At 47.6% G+C, this 12,640-nt stretch overlaps 1 protein-coding gene across 2 annotated transcripts in view; it reads right to left on the reverse strand.

Moving 5' to 3' along the window:
• Nucleotides 1-12,640, reverse strand: part of ST7L (suppression of tumorigenicity 7 like) — a 117,899-nt gene that overhangs the window by 9,444 nt on the left and 95,815 nt on the right. The gene's annotated exons all lie outside the window — the stretch shown is intronic.

The following is a 12,640-nucleotide window of genomic DNA, read 5'->3' on the forward strand; positions in this document are numbered from 1 at the left end:
TGCTATGGCGCTACCCTGCTGTAGGCAGACAGAAGCACCTGAAAAATCCTTTGATGTACAAAAGACCTGGAGACAGTGTGGATGTTTACATATGTTACATTTCCACCATTTAAGGCAATTAATGATCATTTCAACAAACACTGGGTATATCTGTTTTCCTGTAAGAGCCTCACTGTCAGCCGTGCTGCCTTGTCTTCCCAGGTGAGGGTCCCTCGTGCCTGGCATGGAGTCTCTGTGCCCAGAGTGTCCCTCCTTCCCACGGATAGTCCCGCAGGTCTCTTTGGTTCCAGACCATGTCACCACCCTTCCTACCCTCTTGGATGTGGCCTCTTCTGGAGAATGTTCTACCAGTCTTTGGATCATTTTTTCTGGGCTATTTCTACTGCTGTGGAGGTGATCTAGGTATGTCTGTGGGCCAAAGAGCCTAGGATCCTTCTGCTCCGCCATCTTCCCAGAAGGAGCAATGCTGCCTTGTCAATTAATTTATAAAGTGCTCTTCTGATTCTTGGTCCTCCCAAAAGAACTTCAAATTTCTTGAAATGCTGGCTTCAAAATAGTATCTGTTCTCAAGATCATGAGTCCGAAGTAGGTAATGAGCACAGTTCCACTGCAGTCATTTCAATTTCATTGCTGTAAAACCAGATGAGAAAACTTGAGAGCGCCCAGCTGCTAGGGTACCAATGGCCAGTCCATTGGTAAAAGCAGAGGAGAGAGGAGACCGCAGTGGTTCACAAACTTTCCTGTAACCTGGGAACCCCTCCAAAATAAGGCCTCCTGAGGACTGGGCCTAGGGCCGGCTGATGCAGGTGGGCGGAGGCTCACATTTTGAAAGACAGCGCCTCACAGCCCTTACCTTGTTCTTTCGCAAGAACTTGGTCTTTGCCTCTGACCTGCGGAGCTGTCTGAGAATCTTGAAGCCGGTTTGCCGCAACGTCAATGATAGACAACTGAATGGGAAAAGCACTATGGTAGCACACAGGGCTCTTGGTGGGCAGGAAAAAGTTCCTAGAAAGGAGCAAATGTCTTTTCTCCTCCTTCCAAAGCATTTCCCTGGGGTTCTGCAGTATCTCTCTGTGTTTGCATTATGTCTCAGCTGGCTTGTCCTAGTCTTCGGCTGTGGTCAGAGACAGCCGTACCGGAAATCCCCCAAGAGCACAGTGCTGTTTCAGGGAGACTGACAGACACCCGTGTGAAGTGCTCTCTGTGAGGGCTTGGGCTGGTGGAAGGAGCTCCCAGGGCACAGCACTCTGCTAAACATTCCCCAACAACTTGTAGGGAAGACCCAGGAAAAGGCAAATAGAGAAAGGACCGTCTTGCAAAAATACTGCATTCCCCTTAAGTGTTCCCTCCTACCCTCAAAATCTCCATAAGCAAAAGAGAAAAATGAACATCAAGCTTTGAAAAGAGGCAGACAAGTCCTTCTGGGACACCTGTGAGTGGCTTACTGCCTTGGAGGGGTATAAAAGCAGCTTGTCTTCTCGTAGTGTGACTGTGCTGCCATTAGATTGGCAAGCATGTTGTGTGGCTCTCCTTAGCGACTGGAAAGTGGAAACGGGAAATTCCTGGGAAGTGTTGCAACAAGACTGGCCTTATCCTTAGGGAGTCAGTCACCTATTTAATTTGACAGAGGAGTCCAACGGACTAACTCCACATCGTAGATTCTTGGGTCCCTTCAGAAATGAAGGATTTAGGAGCATGTCAGGGGCTCAGTCAATTAGGCATCTGCCTTTGGCTCAGATAGAGCCATGTCGGCAGGGGCGGGGGTGTTCCCTGCTCAGTAGGGAGTCTGCTTCTCCCTCTCTTTCTGCCCCTCCCTCCATTCATGCTCTCTCTCTCTCAAACAAACAAAATCTTAAGAAAACAAAAAGGTTTTATTTTGCTAGCTGCTGGAAGTGCTGACAGTAACAGCCCAAGGCTACCTACCACTTCTAGGAGTTGCCTGAACTGAAAGAAATGAACTTGACCAAGGTCACCTCTCCTTCAAGAGGGCAGTTCATGTCCAAAGACTGATTGACTTTCAGTATAAAGACCTGGCCCTGGGGTTCCTGGGTGGCTCAGTTGGTTAGGCATCTGCCTTCAGCTCAGGTCATGATGTCAGGGTCCTGGGATCGAGCCCCACATTCTGCTGTCAGCTCAGCGGGGAGCCTGCTTCTCCCTCTCCCACTGCTGCTCACCCTCTACACCCCATCCCTGCTCCTGCTCATGCTCGCTCTCTCAAATTTTTTAAAACCCTGGCCTCCTGTCCCAAATCAAGAGAACTCTGAAGGGTCATGCCCTGCTTCAAAACCCCTGTACGGTTGGCTGAGCTGTTTGTTGGGACGGCTTTCTCCGTTTTTCCTCCCTTCTGTCCCTTCCTATGAACGCCAAGGATACACCCTGGTAAGCCTCTTGATTCCCAGTCTCCTTCTCATACTCTCCTCTGTTCCTTTGGGTCATGATTAAGTCCTCTCAAGGAGGGCAGGCACATTTTCTGAGTATTTATTTGGTGCCAGGGTATCCTCCATGTTATTTCATTCAATCAACACCACTACTACATGAAGCAATGAATCTTTCTTGCCCCACAAGGTAATGAAGGCCGCCTGAAGCCTGGTTAGTTGCCTGCGGTCCTGCAGCAGAGCAGGGCTGTAAGCCGGTGGCACAGCTGGGATTCAAACCTTCACCCGTTTGGACTTCAAATCCACCCTCCTTCCACAGGCCACACGACAGCCAGAACAGTAATGATACGTTTGAGGAGTTAAGAGCATTAGTGTGTTGTCGGTCAAACACCTAAGTAGAATCCACTATTTAGCTATCCTGCTTGTGAGACTCCCAGCAGGAACAGGATACCAAAGGCATGAGGGTTTTGGTGAAGAAAAAGGAGAAAGATGATTTGCCTACACAACGGAGTCCTCAACGGCTGCAGCTAGCAGAAAGCTTAGATACCCTGCATTCTGGCTCTGACCTATTACTGATCAGGAGAATGAGGCCCAGCAAGGTCAGGTGACTTGCCCAAGTTGACGTGTCTCATTAATGGCAGAGCCCAGACCGCCTTCTCAGCCTGCAGCCAACCGTATAGCTCCTCCCTGAGCTGACCTGGACCCAAGAAATCCTAGCCCAGCCCCAGCAGCTCCTTCTGTCGCTCCTTCCTCCTCTCGCCTGCTTCTCTACAATGTCTGGGCTTTGATCTTGTTCACCTGGGCTGCCCCATACCCCCAGCTTTGTCCTCTGCCCATTGTCCTCCGGCTGCCTGCCACACTTGTTGCCACAAAAATCCTGTCCTCGTGTCCCTGGACCGGTTTGACAGCTGAGGTAAGGTGACGAGTGGGGAAGCTGGGAGAGCTTCTGTTCCCAGGCGGTGCCTCCCTCTTCTAGCATCAGCTCTGGGAAACTCTTACGCATTGGGCATGCCTTCCTTGCTTCTCAGGTGTGGACAAGAGGCTGCGGAAGCTGTGAGCATATCTCTCCCCTGTACTTGTGAGTGTGACCTGCCCATGGAGGGGGGACAGCTGAATGCTGAGAGAGAGGGAGACCGTCTTCTCCGGTCCTCCTTCCCCACCTGAACTCCAGACACAAAGCTCTCCCAGGAAGGGCCTCTGGTGTTCCCAAAAGACTTGCCCATCTCGCTTCTGTGCAGTACCCACTCTCCAGCTCCCCCAGGGCACCTAACCCCAAGCAAAGCCTTCCAGGACCTGTGGGGCCTCAGAGCAGACACGGTGTCCTCAGGGTAGCAGGGCGGTTTCGAGCAGTGACCACAGCATACAGGCCCCTTCTTCAGCCCTAGCATGTTTTCCTTCCCCTGCGTCTTGGTGAGTCAGCACCATGGGGACACACACAAGGCTCCTATTCAGGGCTCATTTTCCTTCTGCTCTCACTCAGATCTTGGCATCTGCCTCTCTCTCTTTCTCTCTATGTGGGCCTTATTCTGGCCATGGGAAAGCTCTGCTCCCTGCCCTGTACCACTGCGCTGCTCCCCCAGCTGCACACGCCCACATTCCTTGTCCTCACCTTCTGCGGGTTCGGGTTCGGCAGTCCCAGCTGGATACGGCCGTAAAGGCGGTAGAACAAAACAGATGTCAAACTGTTATATCCTCCATCGCATATTTTCCATGGGGGTTTGTTGCTGCTGGCTCTGTGCAGGCCCTGAGCCTTACTTACACACACACACACACACACACACACACAGCCACACACACACACACACACACACACACACACAGCCTGTCGGCCATCTAGTCACCATGAGTTTATTAAGAACCGACAGGAGTCGGTTTGACACGATCAAGCCTCATGCTAGTGCTAAGGGCCGGAATTTACACTCTGTCGGGAGAACAAGTCTCGCACATGTGACAGCCGGCGCTGGGAAGGACCCAGCAGGTGCCCCCAAGTGAGTAAGAAGTTCAGCAGAGCAGGGCAATCGGTGGGGCTAGAGGCACCGTACTTCACCACGCAGAAGGGAGAAGGATGCGGGTTTGTGATGATAGCGGGGTGTGCACACTGTACGCAGCACGTTGCACACGGCGATGCAAAAGCTAGTTCAGACAAGGGCATTGTCATTCCCTGTGCGGCTTTGAGCAAGTCCCTGAACCTCTGCCTCCAAGTCCCTGAACCTAGCCTCCTGGTCCGCATCAATAAAATGAACCGCAGCCACGCGCTGAGGACTTCGCGAGAATTCGCTGTAATGACGCGGGCAAGCGCCCGTCCCCAGTGAGTACCCTACGCAAGCCTCGCGGCGGGTGCGGGTAGAGTCGGCGAGTCTCTGGGGGACTCCCCCGCCCCGCGGCTCCCGGCCGCCAGCAGCCCCGCCCTCGGCCGGAAAGCTGAGTCTCTGGCGCCCCCTGGCGTTCAAGTCGCTGTGCTGCTCCGGGCCGGGGTCTGCGGTCAGGAAGGGACCCGCGGCAGAGCGGCGGGCGCCAGCAGGGGTGCGTCCCTCTGTGGGCCCGCGCTCGGCCACCTCCCGGCTGGGGAAGGTCTCAGCGCGCGGGCGCAGACCTCACGTGCCCCACGGGTGGTGGCCCGAACTAGTGACAGGGGAGAGAAGAACGGAAGCCGCCTCCGCAGGCCGGTTGAGAGCCTTAAAAGCCAGTCCAAGACGGCACCCTCCGTAGGGCACGCGTAAGCCCTCAGCACCCCATAGCTGGTAGCATTCTGTAGCTTCGCGAACACTGACCCGTAATACTATTTTAAAAGGGGGGCACCTGGGTGGCTCAGTGGGTTAAGCCTCTGCCTTCCGCTCAGGTCATGATCTCAGGGTCCTGGGTCCCACATCGGGCTCTCTGCTCAGCGGGGAGCCTGCTTCACCACCCCTGCCTGCCTCTCTGCCTACTTGTGATCTGTCAAATAAATAAGTAAAACTTTTAAAACAAAAACAAAAAAACAGGAAGACACGTCTGTGGCAGAACAGTGAATTCCCCAGGGAGTGGTCACAGAGGCAGTGACACATGTGCTGGTCTTCAAGGAGAGGGAGATGCTTTCAAGAGAAGAAGGGGATGATGGACATCCCAAGGAAGAATAACAATGTTTGGGATGGACTAAGTTACCCCTGGGCATGGTGAGAAGCCTGGGGTGGACGTGGATCTGCAGAAGAATAGAAGAGGAAAGGGCAGGGTCTACCCAAGGAAGGAATTTGGACTCTGGTCTGCTGAGCCACAGGGAGCCTGAACTGAGGCACCAGGAGCAGAAACAGTTATACCATGAAGCTAATGAAGTTTCAGTTTCCCAGCCCTGAGGAGCCCAGGAAATGTGTTCACATGGTCATATGTCATCACAAAATTTGCACAAGGAAGATAACTGCAATCAGTTAAGACTGCTGTCTCTCTGGGCATCTGGGTGGCTAAGTTGCTTAAGTGCCTGCCTTGGGCTCTAGTCATAATCTTTGGGTCCTGGGAGGGAGCCCCATATCAGCCTCCCTGCTCAGCTGTGAGTCTTTCTTCCTCTCCCTCTGCCCTGCCTCCTGCTTGTGTACTCTCTTGTTCTCTCTCCCTGTCTCTCTCAAATAAATAAAATCTTAAAAAAAAAAAAAAAAAGATTGCTGTCTCTCTCCATTCTGACTTCTCCTACATCGTATTTTCCCCCATGTGGGTGACCTTGGAATAGTGGCCACAAACATTTTTGGAATTCAGTGAAAGGGGACTAATTTTGAGTGAAATATATTTATGTGGTTTGCAGTCACTTCCATGTATAGTTTTTGCTAGCTATCCCGGTGTAAGAATGGCTTCCAGGAATGCTCCCATTCCTCATCAAAATACCTCACTTTGCATGATGTGAAGAAGTAGCACTGAAGGTTGTATGGCTGATCTACGAAAAACCTACAGCGAATATCATTATCAATGGGGAAAAACTGAGAGGTTTCCCCCTAAGATCAGGAACATGGCAGGGATGTCCATTATCACCACTGCTAGTCAACATAGTACTAGAAGTCCTAGCCTCAGCAATCAGACAACAGAAAGAAATAAAAGGCATCTGAATTGGCAAAGAAGTCAAACTCTCGCTCTTTGCAGATGATATGACACTTAATGTGAAAAACCCAAAAGACTCCACTCCAAATCCACTAGCGCTCATACAGGAATTCAGTAAAGTGTCAGGATAGAAAATCAATGCACAGAAATCAGTTGCATTTCTACACCAACAGCAAGACAGAAGAAAGAGAAATTAAGGAGTCAGTCCCATTTACAATTGAACCCAAAACCACAAGAGACCTAGGAATAAACCTAACCAAAGAGGCAAAGAATCTGTACTCAGAAAACTATAAAGTGCTCATGAAAGAAATTGAGGAAGACACAAGGGGTATATTTCTCAGCAGAAACCTTGCAGACTGAAGAAGAGTGAGATTATATAGTCAAAATACTAAAAGAACAAAACAGCCAACCAAGAGTACTTTAGCCAGCAAAGCTGTCATTCAGAGACAAAAGAGATAAGACTTTCCTAAACAGACAAAAGCTGAGGGAATTTATTATGACTAGATTGGCCTTACAAGAAACAATAAAGGGAGCTTTTTAAGCTGAAATGAAAGAATGTTAATTAGTAACACAAAAAACATGAAAGTATAAAACTGACTGATAAAACTAAGTATATAGTCAAGTTCAAAATACTCTGTTGTAATGGTGGCATATAAATCAATTAACTCTAGTATAAAGGTTAAAAGACATAGTATTAAAAATAACTATAGGGGCGCCTGGGTGACTCAGTGGGTTGGTGCCTCTGCCTTCGGCTCAGGTCATGATCCCCGGGGTCCTGGGATTAAGCCCCGAATCGGGCTCTCTGCTCAGCAGGAAGCCTGCTTCCTCCTCTCTCTCTGCCTGCTTCTCTGCCTACTTATGATCTCTGTCTGTCAAATAAATAAAATATTTAAAAAAATTAATAACTATATTAATTTTTAAATGGATACATAAAAAGATGTAAATTGTGACACTGAAAACATAAAATGAAGGGGGAATAAAAGAGTAGAATTTTTCTAGGGCACCTCTGTGGCTCAGTTGGTCAAGCATCCAAGATCAGGTCATGATCAGGTCATGATTTCAGAGTCATGAGACTGAGCCCTGTGTCAGGCTCTGCGTCAGCGTGGAGTCTGCTTGGGATTCTGTTTCTGCCCCTCCCTCGGTCCCACCCCATGTGCTCTCTCTCTCTCAAATAAATGAATTTTCTTTAAAGGAGAATTTTTCTATGTGAACAAAGTTAAGTTATCAGTTTAAAATAGACTGTTATAATTATATGTTTTATGTAAGGCTCACAGTAATAAAGCAAAACCTACAGTAGATTCGTAAAACATAAAGCACATACCACTGTAATTATCAAATCACAAAGGAAGACATCAAGAGAGGATAAAATAAAGGCCAGAAACAATGAACAAGATGGCAATAAGTAGTCCCTACCCATTGATAATTACTCTAAGTTACTCTAAATCAATTTAATTAATTAATTGATTGATTAAAATTACTTTAAATGAAATTGTAAATGGACTAAATACTCGAATTAAAAGACAGAGTGGCTGGAACAACAAAAACCCAAGACCCAACTATGTGCTGCCTTCAAGAGATTTATTTCAGCTTTAAGGACATACATTGGCAGTAAGTAAAAGGATGGACTAAGATATTCTATGCAAATGGAAACAGAGGTCAGGGATGACTACGCTTTTATCAGAAAAAAATGGACTTTAAGTGAAAAGCTGTAACAAGAGACAAAGAAGGTCATTATATAATGATAAAGGTATCAATTCGTCAAGAGGATATAACAATTATATATGCACCCAACATCAAAGTGTCTTAAACATATTGCGACACAAGGGAGGCTCAGTCAGCTAAGTGTCTGCCTTCAGCTCAGGTCATGATCTCTCTGAGCAGAGAGCCCGATCTCTCTCAGATCATGACCCTGAGATCGAGCCCCATATCAGCCTCCCTGATCGACAAGGAGTTGGCTTCTCTTTCTGTCTTTGCCCTGCCCCCACTCGTGCGAGTGCTCACTCTCCTCTCTCTCTCCCTCCCTCCCTCTCTCAAATGTTTTTTTTTAAAGATTTTATTTATTTATTTATTTGACAGAGAGAGAGAGATCACAAGTAGACAGTGAGGCAGGCAGAGGGAAAGGGGGAAGCAGGCTCCCTGCCAAGCAGAGAGCCTGATGCGGGGCTCGATCCCAGGACCCTGAGATCATGTCCTAAGCGGAAGGCAGAGGCTTAACCCACTGAGCCACCCAGGTGCCCCTCAAATAATTTTTTTTTAAAAGAAGTGTCTAAATATATTAAGCGAATATCAACAGATCTGAAAGCAGAAATAGACAACAATGCAATATTGGAAGATGAATTCAGTGCCCCACTTACAATAATGAATGGATCATCCAGACAGAAAATTGATCAGGAAATATAGGATTTGAAGTACAATTTAGGCCAAACGGACCTAACAGATACATACATAGCATCCCATCCAACAGCAGCAGAAATGCCCACTCTTCTCAAGTGCACAAAGAACACTGTCCAGGATAAATCATGTGTTAGATCACAGAACAAGTCTTTTTTTTTTTTTTTTTTTTTAAAGATTTTATTTATTTATTTGACAGAGAGAAATCACAAGTAGTCGGAGAGGCAGGCAGAGAGAGAGAGAGAGGGTAGCAGGCTCCCTGCTGAGCAGAGAGCCCGATGTGGGACTCGATCCCAGGACCCCGAGATCATGACCTGAGCTGAAGGCAGCGGCTTAACCCATTGAGCCACCCAGGCGCCCCCACAGAACAAGTCTTAACAAATTTAAAGTTGAATCTTACCAAGGATCTTTGCAGCCCACAATGGTACAGAGCAAGAAGAAAACTGGAAAATTCACAGATATGTGGCAATTAAACAACAGTCTCCTGATCAATAAACAAATCAAAGAAGAAATCAAGAGGGAAATCAAAAAATATTATGAGACAAAAGAAAGTTGAAATGCAACATAACAATATAGTATTCAGCAAAAGCAGTTTGAAGAGCAAAGTTTATCATAATAATTCCCTACATTAAGAAAAAAAAAAAAGAAAGCTCTCAAATAAACAACCTAACTTTATACCTGAAGGAACTAGAAGAAGAAAAAGAGAAAACTAAGCACAAGGTTAGCAGAAATAAATGAAATACACATTACAAACACAAAAGAGGTCAGCAAAACTTTTTTTTTTTTTTTAAGATAAAGTTGACCAATCTTTAGCTCACCTAATGGAAAAAGAAAAAGAAAAGACTCAAATAAATAAAATTAGAAATAAAAGAGGAGACATTACAGGGGATAACACAGAAACACAAGGGATCAAAAGATAATTGTGAACAATTACATACCAGGAAATTGGATAGCCTATAAACAATGGATATATGCTTAGAAACACACATCCCACCAAGACTGAATCATGAAGAAACAGAAAATCTGAATAGATCTGTAACTAATAAGGAGGTTGAATCAGCAATCAAAAATCTCCCAACAGGGGTGTCTCGGGGGTTCAGTGGGTTAAAGCCTCTGCCTTCATCTCAGGTCATGATCCCAGGGTCTTGAGATCAAGCCCCATGTGGGGCTTTCTGCTTAGCGGGGATCCTGCTTCCTCTCTCTCTCTCTCTCTCTCTCTGCTTGCCTCTCTGCCTACTTATGATCTCCGTCTGTCAAATAAATAAATAAATAAATAAATAAAATCTTTAAAAACCAAAAAAAAATCTCCCAACAAAAAAAAGCCGAGGACAAGACAGCTTCACTATTGAATTCAACCACTTAAGGAATTAATGCCAGTCCTTCTCAACTCTTCAAAAAAAAAAAACTGATGAGGAAGAAACACCTTCCAAATTCATTTTACAAGGTTACTATTATCCTGATACCAAAGCCAGGCAAGGACACTACCAAAAAAAAAAAAAAATTATAAAAAGGAAATTATGGGCCAATATTCCTGATGAATATAGATGCAAAAATCCTCAACAAAATATCAGCAATCTGAATTCAACAGCACAATAAAAGGATCATATAAGGGGCACCTGGGCGGTTCAGTCTGTTAAGTGTCTGCCTTCCAATGAGGTGATGATCCCAGGGTCCTGGGTTTGAGCTGGGCAGCAGTTTCCCTGTTCAGCGGGAAGTCTGCTCGTGCTCAGTGTCTCTCTCTCTCTCTCTAATAAATAAATTAGAAATATATAATAAATTAGAAATATATATATATATTTATATAAATAAATAATAAATAAATAAACCTTTAAAAAAAAAGAAGAAAAGAAAAGGATAATATATCATGGCCAAGTAGAATTTATCCCTAGGTTGCAAGGATGATTCAACAGGTATCAGTCAATCTCATGATTACAGGGGGGTTATGGGGAGGAAAACCACAGAGGTCAAGTGTCTTTCTTGTTCATCACATCATATCCAGGGTACATACCATCAACATGACTTATCACTGTTGATGTTGACTTTGATAAGCTGACTGAGGTCTGTGGGCTTCTGCACTGTTAAGTAACTCCCTGCCTTGTCCACTCTCCCCTTTTCTGTTCTGTACTCTTGTAAGGAAGTCACAACCTGGAGCCCACACTTAAGAAGTAGCTACATAAATTATTTGGGCTTCAGCATGGGAGATTCGCCCCCCCCCTTTGTATTTACTTACTTATCTTTTCATGTCAGTACATATACATGCATATTTATTTATACCTTGGGTTATAATCCAAAACTATTCTGTGGCTCCCGTGGTCCAGCTTTGGCCACTGGGATCACCCTCGGATGACTCCTATGTTCCTCATAATATTCTCTTAAGATTTTATTTATTTATTTGAGGGGAGGGGAGAGCACACAAGCAGGGGAGGGACAGAATGAGAGGGATAAGCAGACACCCCGCTGAGCAGGGAGCCCCAGGAGCAGGAAGCGGGTGGTGGGACCTTGGGATGATGACCCTAGCTGAAGGCAGACGCTTAACCGACTGAGCCACCCAGGCGCCCCTCCTTGTAATTTTTCATATGGATGGCTATAACGCTCATAAATAAAAGGACTTTGGGATCCTTGATAAATTTCAGTGTAAAGGCGATCTGAAACCAAAAAGTTTGAGAACTGGAGCTCTAAGGGACCCCCTACTTGAACCCAAACAGCACGTGTGGGCGTGGTTCTTCAGGAAGGGGCTGCAGACAGCGGAGGAGCAAAGGAAACCGCACACCCACATGCAGGGGGACACGCACTTCTCCGTGCCACGCGCTAGGTCCTGGAGTTTTCTCGTGGTCCCCACGCAGACGCCTCTCACCCTGCCGTACCTTTCCAGGAGAGGCCACTGGGGGGCGCGCGGCCCACAGAGTGAGTTACTCACCAGCGAGTGCGGAAGGGACAGAAGTTTTGGCTGGCTCCGCGCTTTCCTCCGCGGAGCCCGGCCCCGGCCTGGCCTTGACGATCTCACTGTCTGCAGGCTCAGCCGGCTCGCCCTCCCGGGCCACATCCGGCGTGCCAGTGTGGCGGCCGGGGACAGGAGCGCTCCCGCGGCAGTGGCGGGGCGCGCGAGAGGCCGCCGGGTTGTGCAGTTCTCGGAAGGGCGCCCCGGGGCCTTCCACCGGCCCGTTTCTGCTGAAAGCCGCCGGACAGCTCCCGGGGCCGGCCCCCCTCCCGCCCTTTCGTCTCCGGCCGGCTAGCTGGGCCAGCCGACCCTTCCTTCTGCGGGCGCACGGCAGACAGAGATAACCGGCTGCAGCTGGAGACCCGGCTAATTGATACAATAAGTTCTATAATTGCCTCGAAAATAAGGTAATGATTTGGCTGAGGGAATGCTTTGATCTTATCAGCCAAGAAAGACCTCTCCAAATGAAAGTTCAGGGGGGCTGGAGGCCTCCAACTCAGAGTGCGAAGCTGGGACAGCCTACTCTCCCATCCTACCACCACCCCTGCACCCCATGTCCCCTGGGCCTTGAGTCACACTCCAGGCTTTCCAGGCTTTTCAAGAAGGGATGGAAGCACCCTTTTCCTAGACTGCAGAATAATATTCGCACATATGCCATTGGTTATGTATGGAGAAGGGGTGAGTTCTGGGAATGATTTCTCCAGCCCTAGAGATGCTGTAGAAACGGAGATGGGGCAGGGTCGGGGGCAGACTGGGATTCTGAAAACCCTGATTTGGCTCAAGCCTGATGAGGTTTCTTATACAGTGAGGGCTGATGATTTGGGCCTTTCAGGCAGGAAGGGGTACCAGAGGGAGGAGAACCTTGGTCTTGCCTTCT

Source organism: Mustela nigripes, chromosome 14, assembly GCF_022355385.1.
Source record: "Mustela nigripes isolate SB6536 chromosome 14, MUSNIG.SB6536, whole genome shotgun sequence".
In the NCBI taxonomy this organism is placed as follows: Eukaryota; Metazoa; Chordata; class Mammalia; order Carnivora; family Mustelidae; genus Mustela; species Mustela nigripes.